Here is a 14677-nt window from a genome sequence, read left to right as displayed (position 1 = left end):
GACAGACAGCAGATGGCGCTGAACCGCAGAAATGCAGCCGTTACCCTGGAAACCTGTAAACAAAGCAGCTGCACTACTTTTTAAAACCTATTACATATCTATGGTTTAAACGGCCATTCAGATTTTTTTTCAAACTTTTTTTTTTTTTACATTTTAATCTGGACTACAACTTGCCCTAGATATTATTTGAAGATGTTTTGATTCTTTATTGTTTGGTCACACTTTAGGCTACATTAAGGTATTTATTAATTAACATTAGTTAATTCATTAGTTAACATAAACTGCCAATGAAAAATTCTTATAAACATTAATTAATCTTAGGTCATTTCAATATTTAATAACACCTTGTTAAAATCAAAAAGTGCAACTGTGTTATTTAATGAACAGTTGTATTTTTTAAAACAAAGATTAATAACTTCTGTAGCAAATGTAGCTATTGCTCATTATTATTGTTAATGCATTAAATAAGCTTAGCTAATGAGATCATATTGTAAAGTGTTACTTATTGGTCTTTATAATTCTTTTGCACTTTGATCTGTACAGGGCTCCAGACTCATTCTTCCCATTGGTCCCTCTTTTGCGACTAATAAGTAACATTATCGCGTTTGGCCTCTAAGTAACGTAAGTATATATACGATAATGTATATATGACTAATAAGTAACATTATCGCATTTGGTCTCGTTCTGTATCGCGTATCTTATCAGTGTCTGCGCTTGCTTGGCCATTTGCTGCGGAGAAAATAAGGAAAGTGTGTTCAAGCGCCAGCAGAAAACAGTGTAAAGAAATAGTCTTTGAGAGAAGCAGTCTTTATCAGCGGAAGTTAAAAGCAGCTCGTAAGTGTATTTACTTGTCTCATTAGTGTCATGCTGATGAACTTTTATCATAGTTTATAGTTATATGGAAACGAAAGTGGTTAACATTAAACCCGTTCTTTTTCATCAGTAGTATTTGTGATTTGAATTGTGATTGTTTTGTTTAAGACTAAAACAAAAGATGGATTAATTGTTATTCTTAATTAAAAAAGCACAACAACAATAAAACAGTAAGATACAATGACAAACTAGACAAAGATGAGGCATGGCATACACCACATGCTGTATTATACCCACTAATAACTTACAGAACGTTTAGCAAACACTGAGGAATCAAATAAAAAAATACAAATAAAAGAGAGCCTCCATAGCGTAATGTGAGGTAAACAGCAAAGATTAACAAGCTTTTCAAAATGAAAACAAAAAGAAAAGTAAAACTAAACTTGTAGTCGGTGACAGTGCTTGCATGTGTTTTTCCCACAAGAATACCAACATGTTCACCTTCTCTGGTTTAAGAAGCGGTCTTTTACTTTACTTTAGCATGAAAACCATCCATCGTTTCCTCAGTATTCACGTCCTTTTTGCTTCGCGCACCTTTGCGCTCATGCTGACGCGGCGAGTATAAACCTGTGCAGTTCAAACAAGTAGCGCGGTTTCGTTATGCTTTCAGTTTCGTTTGCCGTTTGATGTTTCTCATATGCAACAGAAATGGCAGCGCTTATGAGTTGAGCAACGCGGTGGTCGCGCCAGTGCAACCGCTCACAAAATTTAGTCGCACAGGCAGTCATGGTCGCAGTCTGGAGCCCTGCTGTATGATTTTTTTTTTTTTACTTTATACATTTTTTGTGTATTACCTTATTGTATGTAAATGTTCAGCTGTTTTTGTTATAAGAAAAGATATTAAACCTGTTATAGTTTATGATAACACTTTTTTTTGCAACTAAATTTCAATACCGTGATAATACTGTATACCGTGATAAAAGCATTAGCAATTAATAGCAACATGAAAATTTGATACTGTCATATGCCTAATGCAGATTACAAAATTTGACAATATTTAATATTTAATATTTACACAACAGGACACTGGATATTTGAAGAAACAAGCATCTTCCCTCACCCAATTTCTTGTTTTCACATGGAAATATCACAGTGAGCAAAGGTCAGCACCTCTATTGAGAGAAGAGAAAGGCATGCATGCACACTGAGGGGTTGTGAACAAAGACACTCCATCCCAAGAGTGCTGTTGGCTTCAGACCAGATGAGGGACACATGACAGCATGGTCACTGAGCACTGTGCTGGGAAAAGGGACTGCGGGACCAGCCCAAGCAGACCGGGAGCAGAACACATCTCTCAGGCCTTTTATAGGAATTCAGATATTTGGACAAAATGTAACAGCACTATTTCCTCAAACCACAGCCAGTCTAACATAGACAATGAAAAATCAAAGTCATTATGGTCAGATGCTGGTGAACAAGCCTTCATCTCTGGTTTTGCATCCACAGAGCAGCTCCCAAAATAGGTGCTCTGCAATTATAGCGCTCAAATAAGGTGTGAGACGTCACTGCCTGCCATTTAGAAAAATATCCATTTACACATTAAGTACAAACAGTTAGATCTAAGTTGGGAACTGTTACGCTTCTCTTTTCAGCTTATGATCTTCATCAGAAACTTGAAGCACAATAGCCGGGCCAGTGCGAGCCAGTGCTTTGAACAAGCCGGGTGGGGCTAAGGCCCAATCCCAACTCTACCCCTTAGCTCTTCCCCTTTCCCCTACCCCTCCGTTTCACGCGTTCATGTGAAGGGGTAGGGGTGTCTCGATTCTCTTTTGGTTGGAGGGGTAAGGGGAAGGGCCAGATAGCCCTTCAAACTAAGATTTTTCGGGACCACACTTCAAAAGAAGGGGTATGAATTATCTCGGCGTGAACCGGCTTCAGCGGCAACATGGCTGCCCGAGAGAACAAAAAGGCACATAAATGTAAGCATTTTTGGCATTAATAAAGATTCCTGTTTTTTAATCTAATAAAAGCTATAGGAGCATTAAATAGTAAATAAAGAAACTTCATTCTAATACTCGCGTTAGCCGTTAGCGTTAGCCGCGCTTACGCTAACGATTAACTACGCAGACGCGCGATGCTTATTTCAATCCGACATTCAAATTAAAATATGATATAATGTTTATAACGGAAGCTCTAAATATAAAATTTAATTGAACCTTACCTGCTTGAACTCTTTCATTAGATCTGGGTGTCGGTCTTTGAGGTGTTTTATTAAGTTGGATGTGTTTCCTCCTTTTGAGAGAAAACTTCGATGACATCGTTTGCAAATTGGTTTTTGTTGATCTATGATGTTCCCCTGGTCATCAGCCGCAAATCCAAAATATTTCCATACATGGCTTTTTCCTCCTTTCCTGTCAACAAGTGGATTCAGAGCCACCGCATCAGCAGCACCACCGGTCGCCATGTCTCAGTGCTTTAATGAAGAGAGCGCATCTGCGCATCTTTCGGATAGCGCATCAAGAACCGGGTTGACCAGGTACTCGGTACCACCGGTACTTAAGAAAACGTGGTACCGTAACTTTTTAATTGTTTTAGTACCGACTTGGTACCGAAGTACCGGGTCTTTTGACAACACTATGTCAAACACAGCGCTAAGATCCAATAGCACTAATAGAGAGATACAACCACAATCAGATGATAAGAGCAGGTCCATTTGTAACTCTAATGAGAGCAGTCTCGGTACTATGATACGGTCTAAATCCTGACTGGAAATCCTCACAAATACCATTTTTCTCTAAGAAGGAATATAATTGTGAGGATACTACATTTTCTAGTATTTTGGACAGAAAAGGGAGATTCGAGATCGGTCTGTAATTAACTAGTTCTTTGGGGTCAAGTTGTGGTTTTTTGATGAGAGGCTTAATAACAGCCAGTTTGAAGGTTTTTGGGACATATCCTAATGACAATGATGAATTAATAATAGTCAGAAGAGGATCTATGACTTCTGGAAGCACCTCTTTTAGGAGCTTAGATGGAATAGGGTCTAACATACATGTTGTTGGTTTAGATGATTTAACAAGTTTATACAATTCTTCCTCTCCTATAGTAGAGAATGAGTGGAATTGTTCCTCAGGCGATCTATAGCAAGCTACCTGATGCGATACTATAGCTGACGGCTGCATGGTTACAATTTTATCTCTAATAGTATCGATCTTAGAAGTAAAGTAGTTCATAAAGTCATTACTGCTGTGCTGTTGGGAAATGTCAACACCTGTTGATGCTTTATTTTTCGTTAGTTTAGCCACTGTATTGAATAAATACTTGGGGTTATGTTTGTTTTCTTCTAAAAGAGAAGAAAAGTAATCAGATCTAGCAGTTTTTAATGCTTTTCTGTAGGATAGGTTACTTTCCCGCCAAGCAATACGAAATACCTCTAGTTTTGTTTTCCTCCAGCTGCGCTCCATTTTCCGGGCTGCTCTCTTTAGGGTGCGAGTGTGCTCATTATACCACGGTGTCAGACTGTTTTCCTTAATCTTCCTTAAGCGTAAAGGAGCAACTGTATTTAAAATGCTAGAAAAGAGAGAGTCCATAGTTTCTGTTACATCATCAAGTTGTTCTGAGGTTTTGGAAATGCTAGGGAATTGGGATAAATCAGGAAGATTACTTACAAAGCAGTCTTTTGTGGTAGAAGTGATGGTTCTACCATACTTGTAACAAGGATTAGAATTTACAGTTTTAGCTATATGAAGTTTGCACAAGACTAAATAATGATCTGAGATATCATCGCTTGGCTGCATAATTTCAACACCATCAACATCAATTCCATGTGACAGTATTAAATCTAGAGTATGATTTCGACAATGAGTAGGTCCTGAGACGTGTTGTCTAACCCCAATAGAGTTCAGAATGTCTATGAATGCTGATCCCAATGCATCTTTTTCATTATCAACATGGATATTAAAATCACCAACAATTAAAACTTTATCTGCAGCCAGCACTAACTCGGATATAAAATCAGCACATTCTTTAATAAAGTCTGTATGGTGCCCTGGTGGCCTGTATACAGTAGCCAGTACAAACGACACAGGGGATTTATCATTAACACTTGTTTCTCTGGATAATGTTATATGAAGCACCATTACTTCAAACGAGTTATACTTGAAACCCGCCTTCTGAGAAATACTGAAAACATTGTTATAAATTGAAGCAACACCTCCCCCTTTACCTTTTGGACGCGGCTCATGTTTATAACAGTAATCTTGGGGGGTAGACTCATTTAAAATAATGTAATCATCAGGTTTTAGCCAGGTTTCTGTCAAACAGAGCACATCTAGTTTATGATCAGTGATCCATCTTTCGGATAGCGCATCAAGACCCGGGTTGACCGGGTACTCGGTACTACCGGTACTTAAGAAAACGTGGTACCGTAACTTTTTAATTGTTTTAGTACCGACTTGGTACCGAAGTACCGGGTCTTTTGACAACACTAGTCTGAAAGTGAGTTTTGAGCTAAAATCATTTTAAAAGTCTTTAATGCTGGTGTTACAGCTGTTAACTATATGAAATAATCCACGGCGCTGATGCTCTCCAGACGCAGAGAAACTCCACCACTCCTCAAGCACGAGCTGGCCTGCTTTGGCCCAAGGTTTTTGGCCCAAGCCCCCAAAGATTCAAAAAATGTCATTGGTCATGTCAATCACAGCACTGATTGCTTACATAATTGTGAAACAAATACTAAGCCCTAACAGCATAGTGTTGGTAGCACCTCCTGATAGACAGCATTACTCCTTGCCGTGATCGAATCTATCATGATATTTCTGAACTCTGAAGTGAATCATGCAGTCTCCTGTTTATATGAAATGTCATCTCAGTCATTTCAGATGCTGAGCAAGATATTATATTTTAATGAAAGATTACATGTTTTCCTTTGGAATAACACGTACTGATGAATCGTTCATAATAAAATCAGAACAGTGCATCGGGGCTAATTTGGATTTTCTGTTGACACTCACTCAGTACATACGGTTGTCAATCCCAAATACAGACTGCGTGAACATAATCTAAGATCAGACAATACGGTTATAAATCAGTTCTGTTAGCAGCAACAACAGTTAAACAGCACAGTCACCATGATCCAAGCCAGTGAGGAGCATGGCATGTAGGGAGGGAGAGAGCAATACAAGGAAGCAGGGGAAAAACCAAAACGTCACTGAGGAATGAAAAGGAGGGGGTGTGTGGAGAGCATGAGTGCATACATGCAAGCTCAGATTTATGCTGGCGTGCTTGTTCTTTTCTTTTTCCTCATAAAGAAACGATTGGCAATAGAGACACTGACATGCAAGATTTTATTAACATTTAGAGCACATGTAACTTCAGCTGACCCCAGAAACTTTGATTTGCTATGACAAATGGTCAATGGGAACAGTTCATTTAACTGCTATCTCTCTGCCAATGCCACATGCGCAAACGTAAAACCTCTGCTCCACGGTCAGCTTTGTGGAGCCCCAGCAGCTGACATTTCATACATTTCCTATATTAGCAAAGAGACATGGACTTCCTTCATTGTACTGACACAGTAAAGATAAAACACATTACATTTACAAAGAATCCAATCACTGCTCGCAGATTGAGTTGAAAGGGCGTCTATGGAAAACAATGCAACATCTCCACGTTCTCAATGTTCTTTAATCACCGTGCCGGAGCCCCATACAGCTGAACCAGCATGCTAAAATCATGACTGCCCTGAGGCACCATGGGAGGGCTCTTTGGCTCAGATTAGAACATAAAACTCTAATTTGTTCCACTGGGTTTTGTAGTTCACTGGGCCTCTTGTCTGTCAAGTGGGCTTAGCATTTATTTGATGCCGTGTAAATGCATAACACAGCAACACAGTCTGACGCTCAAGACCTGTGGCGGCTCTACTAGGCCTGGGGGAAACACCTAAAATTTCATTTTCTTTTAAGGGCTGCACCACAAAAACAAGATGTCTTGCAGAGACACAACTATGGAAGTCGAATCCTAAGTCACAGAGTATCAATAAACCAGGTGTTTGCATGAAAAAAAGGCGTTTGAGGCAAATGCCATCTTGTTTTGCTATTTATCCTAATATTATACCAAGGACAAAAACATAGGCTAAGCAACTCTGTTTGACATACCAAAATCACACCCTTCACTGTCCCACCACAGCACCCAGATGATTTGTTCCTCATCTTAACTTCCTGAGAACCATGAGACACCCATCATCATGGGCCTCAGAGAGTTTCTGTTCTCCATCAGTGTGGGACACAAGCAGAAGGACAAACACTGGCTCTAAAGTCTTGGCAGCACATCACTCTGGATACGAGCGTCTCTTCATTTACTAAATGGACATGTCCATTCCTTTGCCAAAAGAGAAGGGAGATGAGTGATGAGGCAAGCAAAGGGTTCAGAGCTGCACTTCCTTGCACACAAGTGCTGCGTGTAATCCAGTGGAAGTGGACCACACCCACAACCACAAGCAACCTACAGCGCTTTCTCTGAACTTGTGCTCTGAAACGTTCTCAGTGTGTCTGGTTTAAACAGAGTATATTAGTGATGAGCTGACTCAGAGACTGAAACTGAAATGAGCTGCACCATAACCAATCAGAAACCAGAGCAGTTGGCAGGACTTGCACTGAACACCGGGGCCTACGGTGCATTCCAAATCATGCTGTATGCCAAAGGTACCCAGATGGTAAACTATTTCCAGCGGATTTGTGAAGTGCATCCATGCATGTTTTTTTTTGCATGCTAATACTGCTCAAAACTAGGGGTGTGCACGAATAGTCGAACATTCGGTCACTAATAAAAACACTATTCGAATTTTACTATGTGTTGATTTGCTGGCCCTAAATGGAGGGAATCCATGATAAATCCTAAGCAGTTATAACTAAATGCACTGGGTGGCACTGTGGAGCGTGTTAACAAGTTGATAGTATTTGATCACAGAATGTCGTCATCTGACTCGCGAAGTTTGGATTTACTTTGATCTAAATGATCTTACTAAATGATCTGACAAAATGTAATTACTTCTGATCAAATTAATTAGTGAAACTGATTTATCATAATATCACCACCACAATGAGAAATCACATGAAATCCAAACACAGTCGACTGAGGAAAGACAGCTGTCCATCACTGCATTCACGACTGCAGGTAAGCACAGCTGTACTCCGATTGAGCAGAGAAGAGAGTGCATCTGATAGCCAAAGACGAATATTCGTTTTTTATGAGCCCAAATATTCGAATGCAAAATTTTTGGAAAATGCCCATCCCTACTCAAAACCTTCTTGCGCAAACAGAAGAGTTGTTGAAAATAAAATGAAGGCAATGCATTTAGCTGGATGCAAATACTTACATGCAAACCCAAGTACTACCCATTAACTTTAAGATTCATGTTCTAATACTTCCACTTTTAACTAAACAGTAAAATACTTTCAACTTCTCCACCGTAAAGATGCAGTCTAAATAGCAAAAATCTGTCTGCAAAAAAGTCCAATTACCATGCTGTAGATATGCATCAAGCACTCGTCACTTTCAAACCAAGTGGCTTTCAGTTGGTCAGCACAATGAATTTGTGTGACCATCTTAAACATACGTGAAATTTGCATGGGAAACTTTGGTCTTGTCCACACTAATACATTTTCATTTGAAAACGCATATTTTTCCTCTTGGTTTTGGCCTTGCACTCTGAAACAGCGTTTTTGCCAAGGAAAATCAAGCTTTTTGAAAATGCTCTCCAAAGTGGATAAATTTGAAAACGCCGTTTACATGTTGTAGTGTGGACTGTGAAGACAGAGGCTTTTGAAAATGATGATGCATGTTTAGTCATGTGACACATTGTACCAATAGACATCTATGTTTATACCGGTAACTAGGGCTGCATGATTAATCGAATGCGATTGTCATGCGCATTTTGTTAAAAAAGCCGGTTCTGTAATCAGCAGGAAATCATCATCACGTGCTTTCAGATGGAGCAGAATTTACTACACATAGCCGTAGTTCACTGACAAGTTACGCAAAAAAAAAAAAATCGCAGACGATTTTATCGCGCAATTCTGAAATCGAAGAAATCGTTCGCGATAATGACAGCTGTTTGCATAGCTTCTCAGTGCACTACGGCTGTGAAGTAAATGCTGCTCCATCTGAAAGCATGTGAAAATACCACATTTAATAACATATTTTTACTCCAAACTCACTTCATAACGTCAGTCAAGTGTTTGAAATAAATCCTTCTGTGAGATGATGTGGCTTCTTACACAGAATAAGGCACGCAACATATTTCATAGTATTTAAGCAGTGATAAAGGCATTGCATTATAAATATACTTTATTTGAATTAAAATTATAATAACAAGAACTCCGATAAACCGTATATTGCCGTAGTCGTGTGTTTATTAGTCACGTTCTTAGTCACTTCTCCGAGGCGTATTTGGAGTTTCAGCGCGAGAGCGCCCTCTGGCCTTTGGATGGAGATTTACTGCTGATCACAGAACCGTGCTTCACTGAAAGATACGCATGACAATCGCAGCTTCTGTCGAATCGCGATCTCGATTCCATTTTGATTTATCGTGCAGCCCTACCGGTAACTGTGCTTTTATTGTGCCATTCACTTTCACACTGCTGCTAAAGATATTTACTTTGTACACTCTTTATATTACAGTCCTAAAAAGATGACAGAAAATTTACACACAATTGCCGTCCTGTGGCAAAACATGAGGGCAGTTGCGTTTTAGATCAAACATGAGTGAACGAGAAATAGACACGTCAGTGAATGATGAGATATTTCCTTAAATAAAATGATCCTGCCAAAAGAATTGTGTGAAAAATTGTTGGCTCTGTCTGTATCGTCTTTTATGAGGTTTTACACATGCGCAGTAAGGCGAATTTAACGTTTTCCGACATTTCAGTATGGATTAGAAGCTTTTGGAAAGCGCTTAAAAACACTAATGTGGACAGAGAGTGTTTTAAAACAAAAACTCAGTTTTCAAACTCCCAATCACGTAGATTCTTATTAGAATGACTGAATTTCGCACATTAAGTGTCAACTCACGAGAACAAACACACTGGCAACGCTGAAATGAGTTCTAAGCAAAATAAAAAGTAGCTACTTTCCCATCAGTATGTGAATAGCATGTGTGTCAATACAACACACAAAGCACAACAACAAGCTCAGCCTCATCCTGCATTGCATTAGTTACAGGCACACTTATGCAGTAAGACTTCTCATTTCTGCTGTCCTGACTCATTTTAGCACCAGAATGTACAAGCACAAAACTCAACTCAATTAGAAAAAGGACACTGCCCAACATGCAGAAAAAGCCCCACTGCCCCTGAAGCACAGTTTAAAAGTCCCAGTCAAAACGCAAAGTTGTCTTTCACAGGAAGAGACTGATTGCTGTTCTAATCTTTGTGCTCGCATACGAGCATGATGCTATTGTGCACGTTAATGATGCAAGTTTTCTGCTCTCTCACCACAGAGCTGGGCCTGTTCGAAGCACACAGACCCTTTCAATACCACATTAACATGCGGGCCGCCAAGAGGGGAAGGAGGGGGTGGAGTAACTTGGGAACAAAGCCTCTATAGTTGTCTCAAGCCTGGCTATGAGAGTTATGTAATTTGACTGGCAAGGCTGCATTTCCCCACTGGAGTACCACAGACTAATCTCACCGAGGGACGGAGCTGCTCTGGAAAGAAGCGAGGACAAGAAAAACACGCTTGTAATGAGCAGAGGGCTTCCTTTCATCTGTGGCCATACCAAACACCTCCCCTCTTGCAGTCAGCAGATAATGCTGCAAATATGATCAGATCTTTGGCAGGTGGTGAGCAGGGTTCAAGGGGAAATGGGGGTAGAACGGGCTAAAGCAAGTGCCTTTGCTAACCATCAGAATGGCGGTGGATTTAGAGTGGTTAAAAATAAAATCTGATTCTGATTTACTGCTATGGGTGCCAGGAAACCATGTGACTGGCATCACATGAGGAGAAGTGGAAGGGGTTTGGGAGGGGCGAGGAAAACACACACACACAGCGTGTGCTGCCGGCATAATGAGCTTTGTGATCATTCTCCTTGGTTTCCACTGACGGTAAGCAGATATAGTCTGATTTCAGAGGTAAACACCAGAAGATCTCTGAGCTCCAGAGCTCCACAGGGACAACAAAACATGGAGGAAATTATCAGCGCTTCAGAGGGTAAAAAAGGAGCTTGACTTCACTCTGCTAGCATGTATGCTGAGAGATAACAGCATTCACAACTGTAGCAATATGATGCTACACACAAAACTGCAAGCAATAGTTCACTCGAAAATGAAAATTTGTTCCAAACCCTGTCTTTCTTTGGTGGAACACAAAAGGAGATAAACAATGTTTTGTAAGGGTGCTTTCACACTAGCACTTTTGGTGCGCACCCGGGTTCGATTGACGTCAGAGTTCGGTTCGTTTGGATGATATGAACGCTGTCTTCCGAACTCGGGTGCGCACCCACTAACCGTACCCGAGTCTGCTTAAAAAGGGTGGTCTGGGGTACGGTTCAAGTGAACTCCGGTACGGTTCGCTGCTGATGTGAACGCAATTGTACCAAATCGCAGAAGTGAACCGCTATTAATGACGTATTATTTGATAAAAATGTGTGTTTGTGTGTGTTTCACTCACTTTCCTGACGAGCGTGACTGACGTGCTGCAAACAGAGAGCTGTATATCTAATTTCTGTTCACTTTTAGCATTCTTTAGAGCATTTTCAGTACATTCGTAAAACAGATGTAAGTGCCATTATGTACCGAAGCTTTGTAAACAAAACGAACAGTTCAAAAATATATAAAAGTGCAGAGAGCAATGTTATGCATTTGCTGCCTTCTCCTGCGCAGTAGTTACTAAGCAACGGGGTAAACAGCTGCTGGCTTGATGACGCAAACGAAGCGCGGTTCGGAGCCAAATAAAATAATATGAACGCAGTCCAGCGGGGGCAGGGGGAGGGGGGAGCAATCGAACTTGGGTTCGGACCAGGCAAGTGAACCAAGTGTGAAAGCACCCCAAGTCTTATGAAACCATCTGACTCTGAAATTCTGAGAAAAACAACAAGAATCAATATCATTCATTAATGCTTTGTACTTTTTGTATACCACTTGGTTGTAAAGTCAGAGCTGTGGAGGTGATCATTAGTAATAAATAATATGGGTGTATCAATGCAATCATATTGAATGATGCATCCACCAAATAGGTAATGATATCATGTGCATTGGCTAATATTGTATCGCCAGCTAAGTGAATTGATGTCAGATCGTCTTGCGATGAAATGTCCAATTTACACATCTAGTAAATAATTACTAAAATTTAAACTAAGTTATAATATAATTTACACTTTATGGAAAACAGCTGCCTAAAATCTAATTATGTGCCCCGTGGAGGAAGGGCTTGATTTGAAAGGTGATAAGTGATAACAGAATTTTGATTTTTGGGTGAACTATTTTTAAGCCTTTCTTAGTACACAACAGCACACTATCTGTTCTAATACTATGGGTCTGCTGGCTTCCGTTGGGAATGACTGTCATAGGCTGCCACTGCTTACTGATGAAGAAGCATGGTCACATGAGCTGTGTGCTGGACTGGGACCCTAGATTAGAGACAGCGAGCTCTCTGCAAGCAGTGACCCATTTTCACAACAGCCTCTACGCACACATATACACAGAGGATGCAAAATCCATACTCAAAAACAAAAACCCTTAACAAAAGCAGCGGCAGGCAGGGCCCAGGCATGCAATAAGCCCTGCTCTTAATGCACACATTCCAGAGCTGAGCCGTCCACCTGCCTGTTGGTACTAGTAGGGGCGCCAACAAAGTCAACGGTATCACATTCACAAATAAAAGCTACATGTTCAAACATATATACTTTATTTAACGCAAGTGAGAAACACCTGCTCAAAGTGCCTAGTCACTATTCTCAAACTGAAAAAAAATGAACAATATCTAAGGAAAATAAACATCCCACTGCAGCCAGAGTCAGACAGTTGCAGCCTCAGTTATGCTTCCTCAGTGTTTCAATATCCAACCGTCACACCAAAAACGAGGAACTAGCCGCTAAGAGTCAAATATTCATTACTAGCTGCAACAGAAAGAAAGAAGGGATTTACCGATTCCATGGCCGTCTTCAGATGGGAAAGGTTAAAATCCAGCTAAAAATGCTGAAGATGTGGCTGTGAAGTCCAAGGAATCCTGCGAAAGCAAAATGAAAGACAGATTAGTCTCCTGAATACTGATAGTTCACCTTTCAAACATGAGTCATTTCCTCAATGCAGATTAATTTTACTGTATTCCTTCATTTCAGCACACAGAACGTGAAAGGACAGTTCAGATGAGAAAAAGAGCAGAGGATTCATCCATTGTGTTTTTTGCTCAGAGGTCCTTTTATTAGGAATGGGTTTATCACAATTTCAGGGACAGTTGGTGTGCTGGCACACGATGGGCACATTCCTATGTCGCTGTCACCCAATCCCACAAGCTCCTTTGCAACAGTTTCATCATGACAACAGCTGCAACAAGAGTGGTATTCAAGGCTTGATAGCAATGTCTACTGTACCCTTACTAGGGCTGGGTGATTTGGCAAAAAAAATAAAATACAGATTTCTTTCAGAATGTTGACAGTTTCAAGATAATGTAACAAAAACAAGTTCAAGAACAAAAGAATGAAATATGAAGGTAAATATTGTACAAACTTGCAGCGAATCCTATGTTCAGAAATAATATCAAATAAGAAAAATGCTAAATATTTCTATGTAGACATTCAGTTTTACAGGTCAACTCAAAAAGTCAAGGCAATTCAAATTCAAAATAGCTGAAAGTATAACACCAGTAGGCATGGGCCGGTATGAGATTCTGACGGTATGATAACCTTAGACAAAAAAAAAATATCACGGTTTCACGGTATGTTTTTAACATACATTTAGGTAACAGTCATTTTACATACAGCACACAGTGAAAATGACATGAATATGACAGTGGGTAAATGGATAAAGCGCAGCATAATTTGAAATCACGAGTTTAAATTTTGTCGATCTCGCATCTCCAGTGAGGCTGAACGCTCCTCCTGTCACCTTTCAATTCGCACAGACCGACCGTCATGCAGAGCATACGTGATCATGCAGGATACAAATGCACACTTCACAAGATCTCAACTAGATTCGACTAAGTTTGCAAGGTTTGTGAAATTAAATGTTCATTAATAGACATTCAAAGATTTGTTCAAATGACTTAAATGCGTATTTGCTGAATGCTGAAGACAAACGAGACAGTATTTTAATGTTTGCTTTTCTATTACTAATAATATAAAAGCAATCGTTATAATACATTTTTGTATACATTTTAATTCCTTTGTTTAACCGTTCTATCTGATTATTAGACAGACTTCTATCTAGGGCTGTAGCTATCGATTATTTTAGTAATTTAGTAACCGCAAGAAGTAATTTTTCTTTATTAAAGAGCAATACTAGATATACAAGAGAAAATAAGATAGGTCTCTTAAAATAAACAACTAATTTGTTTTTTTAGAAAAATAAATATTTTTACTGCTGAACTTGCATACATTAATTACTGTTAAAACTAAACCCATTTAATTGCCAAATTACATTCAAAACGCAAATACAAATATATCAATACAAATTAATAAAATAAAAATAAAATAAATAAAAATAATTTTTTTTATTTCACATTACTTTAAAAAAGGTAAACATTACAACCTAAAATTAAGGCATAAATCAAGAAATATAAAAATCCATTTCACATTACTTTAAAAAAGGTAAAAAGGTACAAACTAAAACTAAGGCATAAATCAAAATAATAGTAATAAAAATAATAATAC

The 14677-nt window shown here is 39.3% G+C and overlaps 2 protein-coding genes across 2 annotated transcripts in view; both read right to left on the bottom strand.

Annotated features, from left to right (window-relative positions):
* The window catches only part of ankrd11 (ankyrin repeat domain 11), a 213603-nt gene that overhangs the window by 121669 nt on the left and 77257 nt on the right, over nucleotides 1–14677 (bottom strand). Inside the window, exon 2 of the mRNA XM_016540873.1 lies at nucleotides 12954–13035. The gene's annotated coding sequence lies outside the window, so the exon portion shown is untranslated. The remainder of the gene's footprint in view (nucleotides 1–12953; nucleotides 13036–14677) is intronic.
* LOC107730110 (E3 ubiquitin-protein ligase UBR5-like) overlaps nucleotides 1–14677 on the bottom strand; it is a 149033-nt gene that overhangs the window by 74924 nt on the left and 59432 nt on the right. The window lies entirely within an intron of this gene.

This window comes from Sinocyclocheilus rhinocerous, unplaced genomic scaffold (genome assembly GCF_001515625.1).
Source record: "Sinocyclocheilus rhinocerous isolate Xijiao unplaced genomic scaffold, SAMN03320098_v1.1 scaffold36, whole genome shotgun sequence".
NCBI classification, from domain to species: Eukaryota; Metazoa; Chordata; class Actinopteri; order Cypriniformes; family Cyprinidae; genus Sinocyclocheilus; species Sinocyclocheilus rhinocerous.
The sequence above is the reverse complement of the archived record's forward strand: the minus strand, read 5'-3'. Positions and strand labels throughout refer to the sequence as shown.